Consider the following 11,690-nt stretch of genomic DNA (forward strand, 5'->3'; position numbering starts at 1 on the left):
CGCCGCGCAGGGCGGTGGGACGGCCGTCCAATCGCCGCGCGCAGGACGGCGGGACGTCCGCCCAATCGTCGCGCAGGGCGGTGGGACGGCCGTCCAATCGCTGCGCGCAGGGCAGCGGGACGTCCGCCCAATCGCCGCGCAGGGAGGCCGGCCGGCCGCCCAATCGCCGCGCAGGGCGGTGGGCCGTCCCGTCCAATCGCAGCACAGGGCGGTGGGACGGCCGTCCAATCACCAAGAAGGGCGGTGGTGCGTCCGTCCAATTGCTGCGCAGGGCAGCGGTCCGTCCGCCCAATCGCCGCGCAGGGCGGTGGGCCGTCCTCCCAATCGCCGCGTAGGGCGGTGGGCCGTCTGCCCAATCGTCGCGCAGGGCGGCAGGCCGTCCGTCCAATCGCCGCGCAGGGAGGCCGTCCGTCCGCCCAATCGCCGCGCAGGGCGGTGAGCCGTCCGCCCAATCGTCGCGCAGGGCGGTGGGCCGTTTGTCCAATCGCCGCGCAGGGCGGTGGGACGTCCGTCCAATCGCCGCGCCCAGGGAGGCGGGGAGTCCGCCCAATTGCCGCCCAGGGTGGTAGGCCGTCCGCCCAATCGCCGCGCAGGGCGGTGGCCGTCCGCCCAATCGCCGCGCAGGGCGGTGGGCCGTCCGTCCAATCGCCGCGCCCCTTTCCTCTTCCGAGCCCTCTCCGCCAGTTTTCGTTATTTCCTGCGGGGCCCCGTGTGGCCGACGCTCTTTATTCATTCAACCGTATTTATTGATGATGATGATGATGGCATTTGTTAAACGCTTACTATATACTAAGCACTGGGGTAATAATAATAATAATGATGGCATTTATTAAGCGCTTACTATGTGCAAAGCACTGTTCTAAGCGCTGGGGAGGTTCCAGGATGATCACGTTGTCCCACGGGGGGCTCACAGTCTTCATCCCCATTTTACAGATGAGGGAACTGAGGCCCAGAGAAGTGAAGTGACTTGCCCAAAGTCACACAGCTGACAAGTGGTAGAGCCGGGATTCGAACCCACCACCTCGGACTCCCAAGCCCGGGCTCTTTCTCCTAAGACACGCTGAGCGCTTACTGGGGGGATACAGTGGGATCTAGTTGTCCCACGTGGGGCTCACAGTCTTAATCCTCATTTTCCAGATGAGGTAACTGAGGCTCAGAGAAGTTAAGTGACTTGCCCGAGGTCACACAGCAGACATGTGGCAGAGCCGGGATTCGAACCCATGACCTCGGACTCCCAAGCCCGGGCTCATTCTCCTAAGACACGCTGAGCGCTTACTGTTGGGATACAGTGGGATCTAGTTGTCCCACATGGGGCTCACAGTCTTAATCCTCATTTTCCAGATGAGGTAACTGAGGCTCAGAGAAGTTAAGTGACTTGCCCGAGGTCACACAGCAGACATGTGGCGGAGCCGGGATTCGAACCCACGACCTCTGACTCCAAAGCCCGGGCTCTTTCCACTGAGCCACGCTGCTTCGCCATTTGTCAGCTGGGTGACTTCGGGCAAGCCGCTTCACTTCTCTGGGCCTCAGTGACCTCAGCTGGAAAATGGGGATTGACCGTGAGCCCCCCGTGGGACAACCCCATCACCTTGTAACCCCTCCAGCGCTTAGAACAGTGCTTTGCACATCGTAAGCACTTAAATGCCATCGTTATTATTATTATTATAATCCAGCACCATCAGAATATTATTAATTATTATTATTATCTCCCCCTTCTAGACTGTGAGCCCGCTGTTGGGTAGGGACTGTCTCTAGATGTTGCCAACTTGGACTCCCCAAGCGCTTAGTACAGTGCTCTGCACACAGTAAGCGCTCAATAAATATGATTGATTGATTGATTGATTGATTAAGGTGACCGTGCGTTTAGGTAACCTGAGTGAGGAGATCGAGGAGCTTCATTTTCTACACTCAGCCGCCCTCCGCTTCGGCTTCCGCCAGGCTCCGGGAACTCCTGATCCCGGTTCCAGCTTTCAGAGGGCACAATGCTGGCAGCTCGGAAGTATTTCCAAGAGCCGGGGAGGGGAATGCAAAATGTTCTGAAACAGAAGAAGGAATCGCGGAATATTACTCTATTTATTTATTATTACTCTATTTATTTATTTATTTTACTTGTACATATCTAGTCTATTTATTTTATTTGGTTCGTACGTTTGGTTTTGTTCTCCGTCTCCCCCTTTTAGACTGTGAGCCCACTGTTGGGTCTCTAGATGTTGCCAACTTGGACCTCCCAAGCGCTTAGTACAGTGCTCTGCACACAGTAAGCGCTCAATAAATACGATTAAAAAAAAATAAAAATAAAAAGTAAGCGCTCAATAAATACGAATGATTGATTGATTGATTGATCGAGAGCCCAGTTGGTAAAGCTCTAGTTTCTGCAGCTTTCTGCAAGGAATCCTTCTGTGAAAGCCCATCGGGAGCAGGGAATGTGCCTGTTTCTTGTTATGCCGTGCTCTCCTAAGAGCTTGGTACAACAGTAAGCAGTCAATAAATTCATCTGACTGATTTATGATGCTTATTGTAGCGTACATCTGTTGCTTCTGGCTCCCCAAGGGGTTGTCCACGACTCCTGAGTGCTGGCGAGGAAAAAATGGTATTTGTTTCGCACGGGCTAGGCAGGCACTGTACTAAGCACTGGGATAAATACAAATAAATTAGGGTAACAGTCTCCATCCCCATTTTAGAGGTAAGGTAACTGAGGCGTAAAGAAGTGAAGTTACTTGTCCAAGGTCACACGGCAGACAAGCGGTGGAGCTGGATATTTAGAACCCAGGTCCTTTTAACGTCCAGGCCCGTGCTCCATCCACTAGGCCTTGCTACTTCTCCTCTTCCCATTCTGTCCAAACTCCTGGAAAGGGTTGTAGACACCCTCTGTCTCCACTTCTCCACCAAATCATCATCATCATCATCATCAATCGTATTTATTGAGCGCTTACTGTGTGCAGAGCACTGTACTAAGTGCTTGGGAAGTACAAATTGGCAACATATAGAGACAGTCCCTGCCCAACAGTGGGCTCACAGTCTAAAAGGGGGGGACAGAGAACAAAACCAAACATACTAACAAAATAAAATATATAGAATAGATATGTACAAGTAAAATAAATAGAGTAATAAATATGTACAAACATATATACATATATACAAGTGCTGTGGGGAAGGGAAGGAGGTAAGAAGGGGGGGATGTTTGTACATATTTATTACTCTAAATGCGCCTGCTGTGTGCCAAGCACCGTTCATTCATTCATTCATTCATTCAATCCATTCTTGACCCTCTGATAATAATAACCGCGGTATGCGTTCAGCTCTTACTAGGTGCCCAGCAATGGGGCAGATACAAAATAATCAGGTTAGACGATCCCTGCCCCCAGTGGGGCTCAAAGTCTTAAGGGGCGAGAGAACAGGTATTTCACCCCCACTTTACCGATGAGGAAACTGAGGCACAGAGCAGTTGAGTGACTCACTCAAGACTACACAGCAGGCAAGCGGCAGAATCCGGGTCTCCCAGGCACAGGCTCTTTCCACTAAGCCATGTTGCTTCCTCTTTGTTCCACTGAGGCCACTATGCGGGGATACCGATGTCCTCCTTCTTGCCAAATCTAACAGACTCTAGCCTAGTTGCCTTTGGCACTGTGGACTGTGTCTTCCTCCTGGAAATCATAAAATTCCGTGGTTTGGCCACCGTGCTTATCCACCCATTTGCCAGTTTTCATCTTGATTTCTGCATCGTTCCTGACACTAATTTCACTGACGTGTATATGATAATAATGGCATTTATTAAGCGCTTGCTACGTGCAGAGCACTGTTCTAAGCGCCGGGGAGGTTACAAGGTGATCAGGTTGGCCCACGTGGGGCTCACAGTCTTAATCCCCATTTTACAGATGAGGGAACTGAGGCCCAGAGAAATGAAGTGACTTGCCCAAAGTCACACAGCTGACAATGGGCGGAGCTGGGGTTTGAACCCATGACCTCCAACTCCAAAGCCCGGGCTCTTTCCACTGAGCCACGCTGCTTCTCTAAGTATATATATATATACTTAGATAAGTATGTCTGCGACCCTGGGCAAGTCACCTAACTTCACTGTCCCTCAGTTACCTCATCTGTAAAATGGGATGAAGACTGTGAACCCTGTGTGGGCCAACCTGATCATCCTGTATCCCCCCCAGCGCTTAGAACAGTGCTTTGCACATAGTAAGCGCTTAACAAATGCCATCGTTGTTTTATTATTATTATTTATATAAGTATATATATATATACATATATACTGTAGCTGTATACGGGAATGAGTATATATATTATTTTATTATTATTTATATAATGAAATAATTGTAGCTATATACGGGAATAAGTATATATACTTATATATATATAAGATACTTAGATATCTTATAGATAGATATCTTATAGATACTTATATAGAATTGTAGCTATATATGGGAATAAGTATAGATATACATTATATATTTATACAGTATAAATAATAATAATAAAATAATACATACTTATAGTAAGTATATACTATACTATATAAATATACTATATACTAATAGTATATACTATAATAGTATAATATACTATATACTAATATACCATAATATACTACATAAATATAAGTATATTTATATATACTTATATTAATAATAAATAATTGTATATATATATATACTTATTCCTGTATATTGCTACAATTCTATTTATTCTGATGGTATTGACACCTGTCCACTTGTTTTGTTTTGCTGTCTGTCTCCCCCTTCTAGACTGTGAGACCATTGTTGGGGAGGGTCTTTAGCTGTTGCCGACTTGTCCTTCCCAAGCGCTTAGTCCAGTGCTCTGCACACAGTTAGCCCTCAATAAATACAATGGAGTGAATGAATGAATGAACAGTTAGTGCTCAATAAATACTATTGAATGAATGAATGAATCGCCTCAAGTATATTCCTTCTCCTGTCCATAAATCAGGACCATTTTTCTGAATGAATGAATGGTCTCAAGTGTATTCCCTCTCCTGTCCATAAAACACGACCATTTTTCTAAATGAATGAATTGCCTCAAGTGTATTCCCTCTCCTGTCCATAAATCACGATCATTTTTCTAAAGGAGCGTTCTGCACATCTTCCTTTTCCTCAAAAACCCTCCAATATTTTGCCCCGTGCTCTCTGCATCAAGCATAAATTCCCAACCCTTGAATTTACAGCACTCGAGCCTCTCTCTCATTCCTACTTCTCCACTCTTTTCCCAATACAGTTCAGCTCATACTCTTCACGTCTCTCAAGTTAACCTACTCCTGCGCCCCGTTTTCATCCTCCTATTGCTAACCTCTTGATCACACCCTTCAAATCAATCAATCAATCCATCGTATTTATTGAGCACTTACCATGTGCTTCAAATCCGACACAGCTCAGCTCTCCCCACCTTGAAGGCCCTTCCGAGGCCCCATCTCCTCCGGGAAGTCTTCCCTGACTAATTTCAAATCTTTCCCAGGTTATAGTCCCCCCACTAACCCTTCAGTACTTCAGTACCCACCCTCTTGTGCACTCACAGTCATCCCTAGAACTTAATAATTATTATTTAGAACTTACTAATAAATATTTCACGTGCCCTCTTACCAATTTATAATCATAGCCCCTTTTGTCCTTTCTCCAGTCTGTAAATTATTTTACAATCCATTTCCCCCACTAAATTATAAGCTCCTGGGGGGCAGGGAGCATCTCCCCCTTCTAGATTGTGAGCCCACCGTTGGGTAGGGACTGTCTCTCTATGTTGCCAACTTGTACTTCCCAAGCGCTTAGTACAGTCCTCTGCACACAGTAAGCACTCAATAAATACAATTGATTGATTGATTGATTCATTCAAGTGCTTAGAACAGAGCTCTGCACGCAGTAGGGGCCCAATACATCCTACCAGCGTGGCTCTGGGGAAAGAGCCCGGGCTTTGGAGTCAGAGGTCACGGGTTCAAATCCCACCCCGCCAATTGTCAGCTGGGTGACTTTGGGCAAGTCACTTCACTTCTCTGGGCCTCAGTTACCTCATCTGTAAAATGGGGATTAAGGCTGTGAGCCCCACGAGGGACAACCTGATCACCTTGTAACCTCCCCAGCGCTTAGAACAGTGCTTTGCACATAGTAAGTGCTTAATAAATGCCATCATCATTATTATTATTATTACTACCGATGGACAGACTCGCCGTTTAGTTCCTTGTTAACTGCTCTGCTTAAAGAGCAGATGGTAAATGTTAATGGATCAAATTGAAGACTTTGGATTATAATAATTGTGTGATTATCTACGGATATCCCATTTTGTCCATCCCACTCAACTCTCGCGTGAGTCCCTCATGTTCTCTGAACTTCCGATCAATGATATTTATAGAGCACTGTGTGCAGAGCACTGTACTGAACTCCCCCTTCTAGACCGTGAACCCGTTGTTGGGTAGGGACCGTATCTATATGTCACCAACTTGTACTCCCCAAGCGCTTAGTACAGTGCTCTGCACACAGTCAGCGCTCAATAAATATGATTGAATGAATGAATGAACTTCTCTGGGCCTCAGTTGCCTCACCTTCTAGACTGTGAGCCTGCTGTTGGGTAGGGACCGTCTCTCTATGTCGCCAACTTGTACTCCCCAAGCGCTTAGTACAGTGCTCTGCACACAGTCAGCGCTCAATAAATACGATTGAATGAATGAATGAACTTCTCTGGGCCTCGGTTACCTCATCTTCTAGACTGTGAGCCCGCTGTTGGGTAGGGACCGTCTCTCTATGTCGCCAACTTGTACTCCCCAAGCGCTTAGTACAGTGCTCTGCACACCGTCAGTGCTCAAGAAATACGATTGAATGAATGAACTCTCGGAAGAGCACATTATAACGTAGTAGACACCTCCCCACATTCAGATTCCATTTTCTAGGGGTTCCCTGTGGGGACTTCCCAAGCCCTTCGTCCAGTGCTCTGCACACAGTAAGCGCTCAATAAATACGATTGATTGATTGATTGATTGACCTTCTGAGTCCCACGCCCGGGCTTATCCAGTATTAACATATCCAGTATTAACATCCCTATTAACATATTGAGAGCTCACCTCCTCCAGGAGGCCTTCCCAGACTGAGCCCCTTCCTTCCTCTCCCCCTCATTACCCTCTCCATCCCCCCCATCTTACCTCCTTCCCTTCCCCACAGCACCTGTAGATACGCATATACGTTTGTACATATTTATTACTCTATTTATTTATTTTACTTGTACATATCTATTCTATTTATTTCATTTTGTTAATATGTTTTGTTTTGTTGCCCGTCTCCCCCTTCTAGACTGTGAGCCCGCTGTTGGGTAGGGACTGTCTCTATGTGTTGCCGACTTGTACTTCCCAAGCACTTAGTCCAGTGCTCTGCACACAGTAAGTGCTCAATAAATACGATTGATTGATTGTTGGGTTGGGACTGTCTCTATATGTTGCCAACTTGTACTTCCCAAGCGCTTAGTACAGTGCTCTGCACACAGTAAGCGCTCAATAAATACGATTGATTGATTAATTGAGAGGAAATACAAGAGAGAAACAACTAAGGACAAGCCCAGTCCTGCTCCCCCAAGCGTGGGAGCTTTCCCCAAAATGGAGGCCGAGCCGCACTTCCTGAGTTGCTGGAAAACCTTCCCGAACCGGACACGGAGGCCGGGACTCTTCCCAACCGTCTCCCTGGGCCTCTCCAGATGTGTGCATGTACATGCTAAGCATGAGGAAGAAGTTCCCTACCCCTCAAATTGCCTCAGCAGCTAGCGACTGACTAGACGGGGTGGGTAGAGAGGGCAGGGGAAGGCGCTGGCCGAATGCCCGGAGTTCTGGCGATGCCGGGTCAGCGGAGCGGGAGAGAGAATTCCCTCGTCGCTTTCCCTGAGCCCTACCGCTTGGCTCCCACATCATCATCATCGTCAATTGTATTTATTGAGCACTTACTGTGTGCAGAGCACTGTACTAAGCACTTGGGAAGTCCAAGTTGGTAACATATAGAGACAGTCCCTACCCAGCAGTGGGCTCACAGTCTAAAAGGGGGAGACAGAGAACAAAACCAAACATACTAATAAAATAAAATAAATAGAATAGATATGTACAAGTAAAATAAATAAATAAATAGAGTAATAAATATGTACAAACATAGATACATCTATACAGGTGCTGTGGGGAAGGGAAGGAGGTAAGATGGGGGGATGGAGAGGGGGACGAGGGGGAGAGGAAGGAAGGGGCTCAGTCTGGGAAGGCCTCCCCTCTCAAGGACCAGGATTGTTTGGCTGTCAGAGACAAGGACTGAACAAAGAGTGAAGGATCACGTCTACCCTTTGGCCTGGAGCTCGCTCTCACTTCAGATCTTACCTCCTTCCCTTCCCCACAGCACCTGTATATATGTTTGTACATACTTATTACTCTATTTATTTTACTTGTACATGTCTATTCTATTTATTTTATTTTGTTAATATGTTTGGTTTGGTTCTCTGCCTCCCCCTTCTAGACTGTGAGCCCACTGTTGGGTAGGGACTGTCTCTAGATGTTGCCAACTTGGACTTCCCAAGCGCTTAGTCCAGTGCTCTGCACACAGTAAGCGCTCAATAAATATGATTGATTGATTGATTGATTGATCTAATGGGCCACCATTCTTCCCACCTTCAAAATTCGTATCATACCATATCTCCTCCAAAAGACCTTCCTTACTAAACTCTAACGCCCTCTCCTCCCTCTCCCTTCTGTATCTCGTGGCTCTGTACCTTTAAACACTTGCCATTCACCCCACCCTCAGACCCACAGAACATATATGTGCATCCTTATACACTCCCACTTCCCCATCTGAAATTTATACTATGCAATTATTGCTATACCTGCTATTACTCTATTTTATTTGTACATATTTATTCTATTTATTTTATTTTGTTACTATATTTTGTTTTGTTCTCTGTCTCCCCCTTCTAGACTGTGAGCCCACTGTTGGGTAGGGACTGTCTCTAGATGTTGCCAACTTGGACTTCCCAAGCGCTTAGTCCAGTGCTCTGCACACAGTAAGCGCTCAATAAATACGATTGAATGAATGAATGAATTAAGGGAACGAGCTTCAGTTCCTCCAGAGGGGGATTCCGCCAGCCTGGCAAACACGTTCACTCCAGTTCCCACTGATGCTTACCCCGTTGCTGCCCAGCCGACCTCTCAAGAGAGGCCCATTCCTAGGCTCTCTCTCCCAGCCATCCCTCAATCAATCAATCAATCAATCAATCAATCATATTTATTGAGCGCTTACTGTGTGCAGAGCACTGGACTAAGCGCTTGGGAAGTCCAAGTTGGCAACGTATAGAGACAGTCCCTACCCAACAGTGGGCTCACCAAACCCCCCCCCAGCCCTGAATACAACTGGGCCTTTCTATTTGTGGGCTGATCCTGCTTGGGGAGCGAGGGGATTGAAGGTTCTACCTCTGCAATCCACCTTTTTGGGGATTCATCCCGATCTTTAAAATCTCCGGTGAATAAGAATCCAACTTCCAGCGACTTCCAGCTCTGGACCGGAAGTTCTTCTGGGATCCCAAGCGCTTAGTACAGTGTTCTGCACACAGTAAGCACTCAATAAATACGATTGATTGATTGATTGATACCTAATTTCCAGCCTTGATCCCTTCTTCCCAGATTCAGGCTTTTGCTAACCGGAGCTCCCTGGGGTTGTCGGAGAGTTGAGTTCCCTGTCAGCTCGACAGAGAGAGAGGCTTTTCAGCCATAAGGGAGCAGAAATTGGAGTCCGAGGAGTTCATTCATTCATTCATTCAATCGTATTTATTGAGCGCTTACTGTGTGCAGAGCACTGGACTAAGCGCTTGGGAAGTACAAGTTGACAACATAGAGAGACGGTCCCTACCCAACAGTGGGCTCACAGTCTAGAAGTTGGGAGACAATGACCCTGGCCGAAGGAGAGAAGCAGCGTGGCTCAGTGGAAAGAGCCCGGGCTTTGGAGTCAAAGGTCATGGGTTCAAATCCCGGCTCTGCCAACTGTCAGCTGTGTGACTTTGGGCAAGTCACTTCTCTGGGCCTCAGTTCCCTCATCTGTAAAATGAGGATTAAGACTGTGAGCCCCCTGAGGGACAACCTGATCACCTTGTAACCTACCCAGTGCTTAGAACAGTGCTTTGCACATAGTAAGCACTCAACAAATGCCATTATTATTATTATTATTATTATCATTATTATTATTACCATCCTCCTTGTCCAGAAAACTCACAACCTTGGTATCATCAGTGACCTCTGCCATGTACAGCCACCGTTCAGTCTGGCTCTAAATCCAGCTGCTTTTTTCCTGTTTAATATTTCACAGTTTTCCCCTCTCCTCCCCCTTCTTCCCCACTCCTGTGGGTTAATGCAACGGCCTTCTTACTGGTCACTGTTACTAGAACAGTGCTTTGCACATAGTAAGCGCTTAATAAATGCCATCATCATCATCATCATTATTATTATAAGTGCAAAGCAAGGAATGCCAGCTAGGCAGGTTAGGGGCTATGAGGGGCTGGGGAGAGAAGTTTAGCACTGTTTCCTTCACAGAGAGCCTGAAGATCTTTTACAAAATCAGAAGAGGGGGAGTCGGTGGGTAGCGTGTATATACGGTGGGGGTCAAGGGGAGCTGATTTCCACTCACGGTTACCATCCCGCGGTGTCTTGTCTCCTGAAAGTGTTCCTTGACCCCTTCCCTGTGGGGTTACCATCTCCCCCACCCAACCCCGCCACACAGTCAAGCTCCCTGATGATCCCAATTTCAGAAGACAAGAGAAGAAAAGGCCAAGTGGTCCAGGTGGGAAATTTTAGTCCAGAAATCAATTAGCAGCAAGGGAGGGGCAGCTTTGGAACGGGAAAGCTGATAATTGCCCGTCAGAGAGGAGAAGAATGGGAGTCAGGGCAGGTTGGGGTTCAGGTTACCCTCCCCTTACGCCCACCAGGCCCCAACATCCTCTCCCACATGGAGCATACGGACCCAACAAGGGAGAAGGGGAACCAAGCACAACAGTGGGACTGGCGAAGCCTCGCTCATCTTCCGACCACCAAGGCAGAGCTTGAGGCTGGATCAGGACAAGATCAGGAGACGGCTGGCTGCGGTGGACGGGACTGAAGCAAATGGAAGCCAGCCACCTTTTGCTGACCCTCGGGCCGCGGAGCCTGGGGATGAAGCAGCGGGAACGGTAGCAACACCCTGTAGGGAGCTCAGGATTGAGAAAAGGAAGCCACAGAGGCCTCTCCGAGCTCTAAACCTCCTAATCCTTATGGGGAGAAGGCTGGGCGGGCTCAGACAATGAGAGAAGCACTCTGATTTAGATGAAGCGCACCTGGTCCCAGCAGTGCCCAGCCAGGAACGGGAGGGCTCGGGAGGCCTGCAGCAGTAGGGCATTGAAAAAATGGAAATATTTGGAAAATAGTAGGGCAGCAAAGGAGCAGACCTGGGACCCTGGGCTGGGGGGAAGAGGCACACAGAGGTGGGAGGGGACGGGAGCGTCTGTTCATTTTTTTCATTAAAAAAATGGAAATATTTGTAAAATAGTAGGGCAGCAAAGGAGCAGACCTGTGACCCTGGGCTGGGGGGAAGAGGCACATAGAGGGTGGGAGGGGACAGGAGCATCTGTTCATTTCTTTCATTAAAAAAATGGAAATAGTTGTAAAATAGTAGGGCAGCAAAGGAGCAGACCTGGGACCCTGGAAT

This window comes from Tachyglossus aculeatus, chromosome 6, assembly GCF_015852505.1.
Source record: "Tachyglossus aculeatus isolate mTacAcu1 chromosome 6, mTacAcu1.pri, whole genome shotgun sequence".
Classification (NCBI taxonomy): domain Eukaryota; kingdom Metazoa; phylum Chordata; class Mammalia; order Monotremata; family Tachyglossidae; genus Tachyglossus; species Tachyglossus aculeatus.